This window comes from Lolium rigidum, chromosome 4, assembly GCF_022539505.1.
Source record: "Lolium rigidum isolate FL_2022 chromosome 4, APGP_CSIRO_Lrig_0.1, whole genome shotgun sequence".
In the NCBI taxonomy this organism is placed as follows: Eukaryota; Viridiplantae; Streptophyta; class Magnoliopsida; order Poales; family Poaceae; genus Lolium; species Lolium rigidum.
In genome coordinates this window covers 81,345,779-81,358,756 of record NC_061511.1, presented here as the reverse complement: position 1 = coordinate 81,358,756, position 12,978 = coordinate 81,345,779, and positions in this window count along the sequence as shown.

Here is a 12,978-nt window from a genome sequence, read left to right as displayed (position 1 = left end):
CGAGTCCTAATGGAATTTGCGTGGGTTCTTTGTGAAAAATCATTTTCCTCAACGTGAACCACACGTTCTTCCCCCCTAACCAGCTGCCACCTCTTGATCTCTAGAGAGGCGCCATCTAGAACTCCCCAAGGAGGAACAGAACCACCACACCCCCCCCCCCTCGCCTCCGAGCTTCGGGCCATCCTGTGGCCGAGCCCCCATCTCCAATGTCTCCAGATTTGGCCGGAATACAGCAGGTCCGCTTTCGTGCCGACAAGATGACGCCAACCTATATGCTGAATTGTTCGGATGTGGGCTTGGGTGTTTTCTAATTAGCTACCTCGGCATTCCGATTCATTATCGGAGGCTTACGTTGGCCGAATGGAAAATTGTCGAGGAAAGACTCCAGAAACGTCTGAGTAGTTGGAAATGAAGATTAATTATCGGAGGCTTACAAATATAATACTGTATATAATTTCTTTCTTCCAGTTACCCAAAAGAGTCTTGCATAGATTGGATTATTTTCGATCGAGATTCTTTCGGTAATGGGATAATGAGAAGAAAAACTATCAGTTGACCAAATGGAGTGTTGTTTGCCGTCCAAAATATCAAGGTGGACTAGGACTCCACGATCTTGAAGTTAAAAATCGGGCTTTGCTAGGAAATGGCTGGCCAGGTTATTAACTGAGGATGGCCGATGGGGTGGGTTCAAAAGCTATATCTCAGGTTATATGGAAACCAGGAGATTCACACTTTTGGGTTGGCATCATGGCAACTAAGAAATACTTTTTCCGTTTGGTTCGTTCTCCATTAGGAATGGGTCGGAGATAAGGTTCTGGGAGGATAGATGGTTAGGTACAACCACTCTCAGAGAATAATATCCAGCTTTATATAATATTGTTCGTCATAAGAGTGATACCTTACAGAAGGTGTTGGAAACACCTCCACCCTCTATGACGTTCTGGCGAGATCTCATTGGTCCAAGATTTACTTCATGGAATGAATTGCTATAAAGGTTAGCTTCAGTCCAGTTAGTTCAGGGGGGCTGATGAATTTTGCTGGAATCTCACCAAGAAAGGTAAATTCATGGTCAGTTCCATGTACAAGGCCTTAATTATATCTAGTCAACCGGTTGTTAATAATAAATCCATCTGAAAGATGAAGGTACCATTGAAAACAAAGGTCTTTGCATGGTATCTTCGTCGAGGTGTGATACGTCCAATTTGCATCACTATTTTATATCATAATTTGCTGTTATTCATTGATATATTTCATATTTAGATATAATACTTATGTTATTTCATCTATTTTGCATGTTTCATGATTATTGGAGGATCGCGCACCGGAGCCAGGATTCTGCTGGAAAAAGCATCGTCGGAACGCAATATTTCGGAAGATCAACAATTGACGGGAATTACACGAAAACTCCTATTTTTCCAGATGACGAAGGGAGCCAGAAGGGGGAGAAGAGGGGACCCGAGGTGGGCCCACCCCATAGGCCGGCGCGGCCCAAGGCCTGGCCGCGCCGCCCTATGAGGAGGGGGGCCCACAGCCCCTCTCGCCTCCTTTTCTTCGCGTACTCCTTCGTCCCGAATACCTAAGCCAGAGGGGGTACGTTGCGAAGAGTCACAGCCGCCTCTGCGGGGCGGAGAACACCATAGAGAAAAGAGCTCTCCGGCGGGCAGGAATCCGCCGGGGAAATTCCCTCCCGGAGGGGGAAATCGACACCATCGTCACCGTCATCGAGCTGGACATCATCTCCATCACCATCACCATCATCTTCATCATCATCACCGCCGTCTCCACCGCTGCACCTCGTCACCGCTGTAGCAATTTGGGTTTGATCTTGATTGTTTGATAGGGAAACTCTCCGGTGTTGATTTCTACTTGTTATTGATGCTATTGAGTGAAACCGTTGGACCAAGGTTTATGTTCAGATTGTTATTCATTATCATATCACCTCTGATCATGTTCCATATGATGTCTCGTGAGTAGTTCGTTTAGTTCTTGAGGACATGGGTGAAGTCTAAATGTTAGTAGTGAAGTATGGTTGAGTAGTATTCAATGTTATGATATTTAAGTTGTGGTGTTATTCTTCTAGTGGTGTCGTGTGAACGTCGACTACACGACACTTCACCTTTATGGGCCTAGGGGAATGCATCTTGTACTCGTTTGCCAATTGCGGGGTTGCCGGAGTGACGAAACCCGAGCCCCCGTTGGTATATCGATGCAGGAGGGATCGCAGGGTCTCAGAGTTTAAGGCTGTGGTTAGATTTATCTTAATTACTTTCTTGTAGTTGCGGATGCTTGCAAGGGATATAATCACAAGTATGTATTAGTCCTAGGAAGGGCGGTGCATTAGCATAGGTTCACCCACACAACACTTATCAAAACAATGAAAATTAATTAGCCGTATGTAGCGAAAGCACTAGACTAAAATCCCGTGTGTCCTCGAGAACGTTTGGTCATTATAAGTAAACAAACCGGTTTGTCCTTTGTGCTAAAAAGGATTGGGCCACTCGCTGCAATTGTTACTCTTGCATTTTACTTACTCGTACTTTATTCATCTGTTACATCAAAACCCCCTGAATACTTGTCTGTGAGCATTTACAGTGAATCCTTCATCGAAACTGCTTGTCAACACCTTCACGCTCCTCGTTGGGATCGACATTCTTACTTATCGAAGATACTCGCGATACACCCCTATACTTGTGGGTCATCAAGACTATTTTCTCGGCGCCGTTGCCGGGGAGTGAAGCGCTATTGGTAAGTGGAATTGGTAAGGGAAATTTCTACTGTTTGTGCTGATTTTAATTCCGCCTGTTGCTATAACTCATTATGGAGAGATCTTCTCTTGAGTGTTTATTTGGGAGATTCACTACTACTGCAAAGGTAGTGGATGAGGTGCCAGGTAAGGAAGAATTACCATACAAAATACCTATGAAAATTATTGAACGTGTAGTGGGTAACCGTTATACGTGGGATGGAACCTGTCCACCCTGGAGATCATTTACTGTTCTTACATGAATTATGCGGTTTATTCAAGTGTGCAGGTATTGCTATGGATGAAGTGAGGAAGAAATTATTCTCTGTATCGCTGTCTGGTAAAGCGGCGCATTGGTATAAATTACTGGATAATGGGGATTCCCTTGAATGGAATGATATTGTGCCCCGGTTTTATTCTAAGTTCTATCCTCCAAGTGAGATTCACAAATATCGGAATCGCATATATAATTTTTGGCCTCATGAAGGAGAAAGTATTGCCCAAGCGTGGGGGAGATTGAAGTCTTTAATGCTCAAATGCCCCATTCATGAGCTTCCTGGTAATATTATTATTGATAATTTCTATGCAAGACTTTCTTTTCAAGACAAGACCTTGTTGGATACTTCTTGTTCTGGATCATTTACACGCAACAAGGAAGAGTTTAAAAGGGACCTTCTTAATCGGATCCAAGAAAATACTGAAGGATGGGAGAACGACAAGGATAGAGAATCAGGTATAATTTATGATTATAAATGCATTGAAACTTTTATGGATACTGATAAATTTCGTAATATGAGTGCTACTTATGGTCTTGATTCTCAAGTTGCTGCAAATCTTTATAAAGCTTTTGCTTCTCATTATGAATTGCCTAAGAAAAACTTTGATAAGTATCATGAACCGTATAAAGATAAAATTGATTCATCTATAAATAAATGTGTTGTAGTTGAAACTGTTGATCATGTTATTCCTGAAGCTTATATTGAAAAAACTCCTTTCCCTGCGAAAATGAAAGAGTACTCTGTTATAAATAGTGCGGTTCATAAAAGTGAAAAGAAACCTATAGAACCTGAAGAACAAATAAAAGTTGAACCTGCTATTGCAATTGTTAGAGATCTTGTGACTGAAAATGTAGAGGATGGTCATATTATTTTCTGTGAAGATGCCTCTAATATTGTCTCGCATCCTAATAAGTCTAGGAAAGCTAGTGTTCCTATGCTATCTGTTAGAATTGGTGATCATTGCTATTATGGATTATGTGATATTGGTGCAAGTATTAGTGCTATTCCTTATGAGCTTTACACGGAGATTATGCACGAAATTGGCTCTTGTGAACTTGAAGATATTGATGTGGTTATTCGGCTGGCTAATAGAGAAACTATCTCTCCAATTGGTATTGTTCGAGATGTGGAAGTTTTATGTGGTAAGATTAAATATCCTGCCGACTTTTTGGTACTTGGTTCTGCTGCTAGTAAATATTGTCCTATCATTTTTGGTAGACCTTTTCTAAATACATGTGGAGCTATTATAGATTGCAAGAAAGAGAAAATTTTGACTAAATTTGCTGGTGAATCTTATGAGTTTAACTTCTCTAAATTTACCAAAACTCCTTATAAAATTGATTTGCCTAGTAGTGATTTTAAAGTTGAACAGTGTGCATCTATTGTTCTTGCTCCTAATAATCCTTTGCAGCAACATTTGGAGAATAGTGAGAGTGAAGTTTTTAGGGAAGAAAGAAATGAGCTTGATGAAATTTTCCTTCGTCAACCTATTCTTAAGCATGATTTACCTGTGGAAGATTTGGGTACAACACCACCACCAAAGGAAGATCCTGTCTTTGATTTAAAACCATTGCCTGATAATCTTAAATATGCTCATATTGATGATAAGAAAATATATCCTCGTTATTATTAGTTCTAAGCTTTCGAGTTTGAAGAAGAAAGGTTATTGGAAATACTGAAGAAACACCGAGGTGCTATTGGCTACACTCTTGATGACTTGAAGGGGATTTCTCCCTCTATTTGCCAACACGCCATTAATATGGAAGATGATGCAAAGCCTCGTTGTTGAACCTCGGCGTCGTCTAATTCCTAAGATGAAGGATGTGGTAAGAAATGAGGTATTAAGACTCCTTGAAGCTGGTATTATATATCCTATTGCTCGATAGTAGATGGGTTAGTCATGTGCATTGTGTTCCTAAGAAAGGAGGAATGATCTGTTGTGCCTAATGATAATGATGAGCTCATACCTCAAAGAGTAGTTGTAGGTTATAGAATGTGCATTGATTATCGAAAAGTTAATAAGGTTACTAAGAAAGATCATTACCCTTTGCCTTTTATTGATCAAATGTTAGAAAGGTTATCTAAAAATACTCATTTTTGCTTTCTTGATGGTTATTCCGGGTTTTCACAAATTGTCGTTAAAACTAAAGATCAAGAGAAAACCACTTTCACTTGTCCCTATGGAACTTATGCTTATAGGCGTATGCCTTTTGGTTTATGTAATGCTCCTGCTACTTTTCAAAGATGCATGTCTCGCTATTTTTCATGGCTTTTGTGAGAGTATTGTGGAGGTATTCATGGATGATTTTTCTGTCTATGGGAATTCTTTTGATAGTTGCTTGCGAAACCTTGATAAAGTTTTGCAGAGATGTGAAGAAACTAACCTTGTTCTTAATTGGGAGAAATACCACTTTATGGTTAATGAAGGAATTGTTTTGGGACATAAAATTTCTGAGAGAGGTATTGAAGTTGATAGAGCTAAAGTTGAAGCTATTGAGAAGATGCCCTATCCTAGGGATGTTAAAGGTATTCGTAGTGTTCTTGGTCATGCTGGGTTTTATAGGAGGTTTATTAAAGACTTCTCTAAGATTTCAAAGCCTCTTACTAATCTTCTTCAAAAAGATGTACCTTTTGTTTTTGATGATGATTGTAAGGAAGCTTTTGAAACTCTAAAGAAAGCCTTAACAACTCGCCCCTATAGTTGAACCTCCCGATTGGAACTTACCATTTGAAATTATGTGTGATGCTAGTGATTTTGCTGTAGGCGCTGTTCTTGGACAGCGAGTAGATAAAAAACTGAATGTTATTCATTATGCTAGTAAAACTCTTGATGCTGCTCAAAGAAATTATGCTACTACTCGAAAAAAGAATTGTTAGTCGTAGTCTTTGCTTGTGATAAATTTAGATCTTATATTGTTGATTCAAAAGTTACAATTCATACTCGATCATGCTTGCAATTAGATACCTTATGACAAAGAAAGATGCTAAGCCAAGGCTTATTAGATGGGTACTTCTTTTGCAAGAATTTGATTTACATATTGTAGATAGGAAAGGTGCTGATAATCCTGTCACTGATAATTTGTCTAGATTGGAAAATATTGCTTATGATCCTGTTCCTGTTAATGATAGTTTTCCAAATGAACAATTGGCTGTAATAAAGGTGAGCTCGCGAGACAGTCCTTGGTATGCTGATTATGCTAACTTTATTGTTTCCAAGTACTTGCCTCCAACCTTTTCAGCTCAGCAAAGGAGGAAATTTTTTTATGACTTGAGGCATTATTTTTGGGATGACCCACACTTATATAAAGAAGGAGTGGATGGTATTCTGCGAAGATGTGTTCCTGAATATGAACAACAAGAGATATTGAGTAAATGTCATGGTAGTGCCTATGGAGGACATCACGCCGGAGATAGAACCGCGCAAAAGGTTCTACAATCAGGTTTTTATTGGCCAACTCTCTTCAAAGATGCAAGGAAGTTTATTTTATCTTGTGATGAATGTCAAAGGGTTGGTAATATCTCCGTACGCAATGAAATGCCTATGAATTATACTCTTGTTATTGAACCGTTTGATTGTTGGGGATTTGACTTCATGGGACCTTTTCCCTCTTCGAAGGTAACACTCATATACTTGTTGTCGTTGATTATGTTAATAAATGGGTGGAAGCCATACCTACAAAAAGTGCCTGATGGTGAGACCTCTTTAAGAATGCTTTTAGACATTATTTTTCCAAGATTTGGAGTTCCTAGATATATTATGACAGGATGGAGGTTCTCATTTTATTCATGGTGGTTTTAGAAAAACTCTTGCTAAATATGGTATTAATCATAGAATTGCTTCCGCTTATCATCCTCAAACTAGTGGGCAAGTAGAACTGTCAAATAGAGAAATTAAATCTATCTTGCAAAAGACTGTTAATAAAACTAGAAAGAATTGGGCTAGTAAATTGAAGGAAGCACTATGGGCTTATAGAACTGCTTATAAAAACCCCATGGGAATGTCACCTTATAAAATGGTTTATGGGAAAGCTTGTCATTTACCCTTAGAACTAGAGCACAAAGCTTATTGAGCCGTTAGAGAACTAAATAAAGATCCTAAACTAGCTGGTAATAAGAGGTTGTCGCAATTAAGTTCTCTAGATGAATGGAGAAGTGAAGCTTATGAAAATGCTAAACTCTTTAAAGAGAAAGTTAAGAAATGGCATGATAGAAGGATTATCAAAAGAGGATTTAATGTTGGGGATAAAGTCCCGTTGTATCGGTCTCGTCTCGCATTCTTTGCAGGGAAATTACTCTCGAAATGGGAAGGACCATATGTTGTTGAGGAGGTGTATCGATCGGGAGCAATTAAAATTAGTTCTCTCCAAGGCAACGCCACGCAAGTGGTGAATGGACAAAGACTCAAGCATTATATCTCGGTGTGATTCTTATAATGTAGATGTTGATGTTATTCGAGTGGAAACACCGGAGGCCTTCATCAAAGGTCAAATTGGCAGTCCGCCGTAACTCGACTTTGAATAGGTAACAGTACAGGTAATAAAAAGTTCGCGATTTACTTTCCGAACATTGTTTTTGCTGTTTTTGGGAAATATGAAAAATTACGAGATCGAAACGGAGTGGAGGAGGCGCACGAGGGCGTGCCCCCATAGGCCGGCGCGGGCCCCAGCCAGGCCGCGCCGCCCTATGAGGACACCGCCTCGTCGCCCCTTTCCGACTCTGGTTCGACCTGGTACTTTCCGTTTGTTCTGAAAATTTTTACTATATAATCCTCCGGACCCCTGGAGGTTCGTATATCGATTTCTCGACGTGTTTTGTTTCGAGCTGTTTCTGCCAGGGTTCGCTTCGGATCTAGAGGTGTCATGTCTTCGTCAGAAACTCCGAAGGACAGCTCCCGCAAGGACTTTGGCAACTTGTACATGGACGAGCTGAGGATGCATCCAAAGGAGTTGCTGCTCGTTGATGGGGAGCTGCAGATCAAAGATGTTCAGGGTCCCAAAGGAGAAGGAAGCATGGAAGACAGGATGGAGAAGCTAGAACAAGAGGTCTTCAACTACAAGAAGATGGCCGAGCGTGAAGTGGATATCTTCCACAAGATTGCGTCTGAACTCATTGCCGAACACGAGAAGGAAACTGCAAAGCTATGGGGCGACATCCTCTCACTTCACGACACCACCACAAACTCCAAGCTCAACTCTATGACGTTCATAATCAGAACTGTGAGTATGAAAACAGGTTTAAACACATAAGCCATGCTCGCTAGTTTCGGGATTCCCGAGACCAAGATGTCATTTGTTGATGGAGAGCCTCTTTCTTGGAAGTCTGAAGACGGGAATTCATCACCACCATCGCCAGAGGATTGATTCATCATCGGTATTGGCATCCCCTTGGTTTGTTCCAAGCTTGGGGGAGTGCCGCGGTATCACATCATCACTACCTTTTTACTTTTTACTATCAAGTAGTGTCATATCATGAGTAGGGAAGTTATCGTATAAGATGGGTTGCAGTGTGGAAGTATCTCTCCTTTAGTTTGTCTATGTATCCCTTGGTGTGAGTTATCGTTATGAAATATTAATGAGAAGTCTTATCATTTACATATTGCACACCTTATTTTAGTCTGCAATTTCTAGTATATGATTGATCTTGATTTTAGTATTGGTACCACTTTGGGAGCATTGAGTAAATCTATTTGGTTTTGGCAAACTTAGCATTGGTCAATAGCAACAACACTTTGAGGTTTAAGTAGAAAAGAGAAATACATATAGTTGTTTCATTGTCTTCCTTTCTTGTTAGCTCATAGCTAATTATTCTAAAGTTAAAGTTGTTTGTGCTTGCAAGAAAGATGCATGATTATGTCTATCACATGTATATTTGTTTTTTTCCCTCAACTCTTATGCTTGCTAATTAACCTTGCTAGCCAAAGACCTGTACTGAGAGGGAATGCTTCTCGTGCATCCAAACCTGAACCCAAACCTATGCCATTTGTGTCCACCATATCTACCTACTGCATGGTATTTCCCGCCATTCCAAGTAAATACTTCATGTGCTACCTTTAAACAATTCAAAACTTATTACTTCTTATTTGTGTCAATGTTTTATAGCTCATGAGGAAGTATGTGGTGTTTTATCTTTCAGTCTTGTTAGGCAGCCTCCACTAATGGACTAGTGGCTTCATCCACTTATCCTATAATTTTGCAATAAGAGCCGGCAACGGGGTTCCCAGCCCCAATTAATCAACTTTCATTAATAATTCTCTTCACATGTTTTGCTCGATTCATCGGTAAGCAACTTAATTTTGCAATAGACACTCCTCCATGGTATGAGATTGTTGGAAGGCACCCGAGGATTCGGTTAGCCATGGCTTGTGTAAGCAAAGGTTGGGGGGAGTGTCGTCCTTAAATGAACTAAAGTACATGTGTAAACAAAAGAGAAGAAGGATGATCTACCTTGCTGGTGGAGATAACGTCCTTCATGGGAGCCGCTCTTTGGAGGTCTGTTGGCAAGGGGGTTAGAGTACCCGCTACCAGTCGTTGACAACAACAAACACCTCTCAAAACTTTACTTTTATTCTCTTTATATGATTTCAAAACTGAAAAAGCTCTAGCACATGATTTAATCCCTGCTTCCCTCTGCGAAGGGCATGTCTTTTACTTTATGTTGAGTCAAGTAAACCTATTTCCCTCCATCTCAAGCAAGCATTTTAGTTGTTGTGATCAAACTATTATATTGTGATTTGCTTCATCATGTCTTTTATTGTTTAGTACAAGTTTTTCCTGAATGAATATAGCTTTGAAAGTCATCAATGATAATTATGATTGAGCATGCAAGATAAGCCACATAAGCTTTAATATGAGAGCGCTCGCTCAATAGATAAGTATAATCTAGTTAACCTGTTCTCCGACCAAGAACAAAGTTTGCCATCACCAATTATGATTTCTTATGCACCTTTATTTGTGATTACCTTATACTTGTTTCAAGTTGAGTTATATGAGGAAGTTGTTTACTAGAATGTCTTGTGTGAATGAATATGATGCTTCTTGTCCGTATTTGATTTATCGACTCTTCACTCCATAAACATGTGGTCCTGTTTACCGAGTTCAGTTTCGCTTGGGGACAAGCGAGGTCTAAGCTTGGGGGGAGTTGATACGTCCAATTTGCATCGCTATTTTATATCATAATTTGCTGTTGTTCATTGATATATTTCATATTTGGATATAATACTTATGTTATTTCATCTATTTTGCATGTTTCATGATTATTGGAGGATCGCGCACCGGAGCTAGGATTCTGCTGGAAAAAGCATCGTCAGAACGCAATATTTCGGAAGATCAACAATTGACGGGAATTACACGAAAACTCCTATTTTTCCAGATGACGAAGGGAGCCGGGAAGGGGGAGAAGAGGGGACCCGAGGTGGGCCCACCCCATAGGCCGGCGCGGCCCAAGGCCTGGCCGCGCCGCCCTATGAGGAGGGGGGCCCACAGCCCCTCTTGCCTCCTTTTCTTCGCGTACTCCTTCGTCCCGAATACCTAAGCCAGAGGGGGTACGTCGCGAAGAGTCACAGCCGCCTCTGCGGGGCGAAGAACACCAGAGAGAAAAGAGCTCTCCGGCGGGCAGAAATCCGCCGGGGAAATTCCCTCCCGGAGGGGGAAATCGACACCATCGTCACCGTCATCGAGCTGCACATCATCTCCATCACCATCACCATCATCTTCATCATCATCACCGCCGTCTCCACCGCTCCACCTCGTCACCGCTGTAGCAATTTGGGTTTGATCTTGATTGTTTGACAGGGGAAACTCTCTCGGTGTTGATTTTTACTTGTTATTGATGCTATTGAGTGAAACCGTTGGACCAAGGTTTATGTTCAGATTGTTATTCATTATCATATCACCTCTGATCATGTTCCATATGATGTCTCGTGAGTAGTTCGTTTAGTTCTTGAGGACATGGGTGAAGTCTAAATGTTAGTAGTGAAGTATGGTTGAGTAGTATTCAATGTTATGATATTTAAGTTGTGGTGTTATTCTTCTAGTGGTGTCGTGTGAACGTCGACTACACGACACTTCACCTTTATGGGCCTAGGGGAATGCATCTTGTACTCGTTTGCCAATTGCGGGGTTGTCGGAGTGACGAAACCCGAGCCCCCGTTGGTATATCGATGCGAGGAGGGATCGCAGGATCTCGCAGTTTAAGGCTGTGGTTAGATTTATCTTAATTACTTTCTTGTAGTTGCGGATGCTTGCAAGGGATATAATCACAAGTATGTATTAGTCCTAGGAAGGGCGGTGCATTAGCATAGGTTCACCCACACAACACTTATCAAAACAATGAAGATTAATTAGCCGTATGTAGCGAAAGCACTAGACTAAAATCCCGTGTGTCCTCGAGAACGTTTGGTCATTATAAGTAAACAAACCGGCTTGTCCTTTGTGCTAAAAAGGATTGGGCCACTCGCTGCAATTGTTACTCTTGCATTTTACTTACTCGTACTTTATTCATCTCGTTACATCAAAACCCCCGAATACTTGTCTGTGAGCATTTACAGTGAATCCTTCATCGAAACTGCTTGTCAACACCTTCTGCTCCTCGTTGGGATCGACATTCTTACTTATCGAAGATACTGCGATACACCCCCTATACTTGTGGGTCATCAAGGTGTGATTCTTACTAAGGATAACCTTGCCAAACGCAATTGGTACGGCTGCACGAAATGTGTTTTATGTCATGAACAAGAGACAATAAAACACATTTTCTTCAGTTGTCGAGTTAGTAGGTCTATATGGTCAATCATTCAGATAGGTTCTACCTTATATCCTCCTTGAAGCATTGCAAATATTTTTGGCAATTGACTAAATGGGGTTGATGCTAGGTATAAAACACTTATCAGGGTGGGAGCGATAGTTATTGTATGGTCGCTTTGGCTATGTAGAAATGACAAGGTTTTTAATGACAAAAATTCTTCTCTCTTGCAGGTTGTCTACTGCGTTACGGCTTTGCTCCGTTCATGGTCGCCACTCCAACGATTGGAGGATCGCGATCTCTTTATGGAGGTGTCTACACGATTGGAGAACACGGCGAAGGAGTTTATTTCCCAACATGGATGACAGCATATTAGGCGGATTGAGGCAAATGAAGCTTAGCCGCCGGGATAGTCGCCTTTTTATCTTCCATTTAGGAGCCTGTTTATAAACATGTAGACTTGTGAATGGCTCTGTGCATCTTGTTATGCAGAGGTTGGGTGTAGTTTTTAAAAACCTTTTAAATAACATAGCACCCTTTATCGAAAAAGAGAGGTGTGCATGTGTGTGTGTTGGGGGGGTGATACGTCCCCGACGTATCCATAATTTCTGTCGTTCCATGCTTGTTTTATGACAATACTTACATGTTTTGCTTGCACTTTATGATGATTTCATGCATTTTCCGGAACTAACCTATTAACAAGATGCCACAGTGCCAGTTCCTGTTTTCTGCTGTTTTTGGTTCCAGAAAGGCTGTTCGGGCAATATTCTCTGAATTCGACGAAACAAAGACCAAACCTCCTATTTTTCCCGGAAGCACCCAGAACACCGAAGAAGAGTCGGAGAGGGGCCAGAGGGCCACCACATCATAGGGCGGCGCGGCCTGGCCTGGGCCCCGCGCCGGCCGTGGTGTGGCGCCCCTGAGTGCCCCCTGCGCCGCCTCTTCGCCTATAAAATCCCTTTCGGCCTAAAAACACCAAAACTCTTGACGAAACCCGAGAAAGACTCCGTGGGCGCCGCCACCATCGCGGAACTCCAACTCGGGGGACGAAGTCTCGTCCCGGCACCTGCCGGACGGGGAAGTGCCCCGGAAGCCATCTCCATCAACGCCATCGCCTCCATCATGCTCCGTGAGTAGTTCCCCCATGGACTACGGGTTCTAGCTGTAGCTAGTTGGTATTCTCTCCCCCATGTACTTCAATACAATGATCTCATGAGC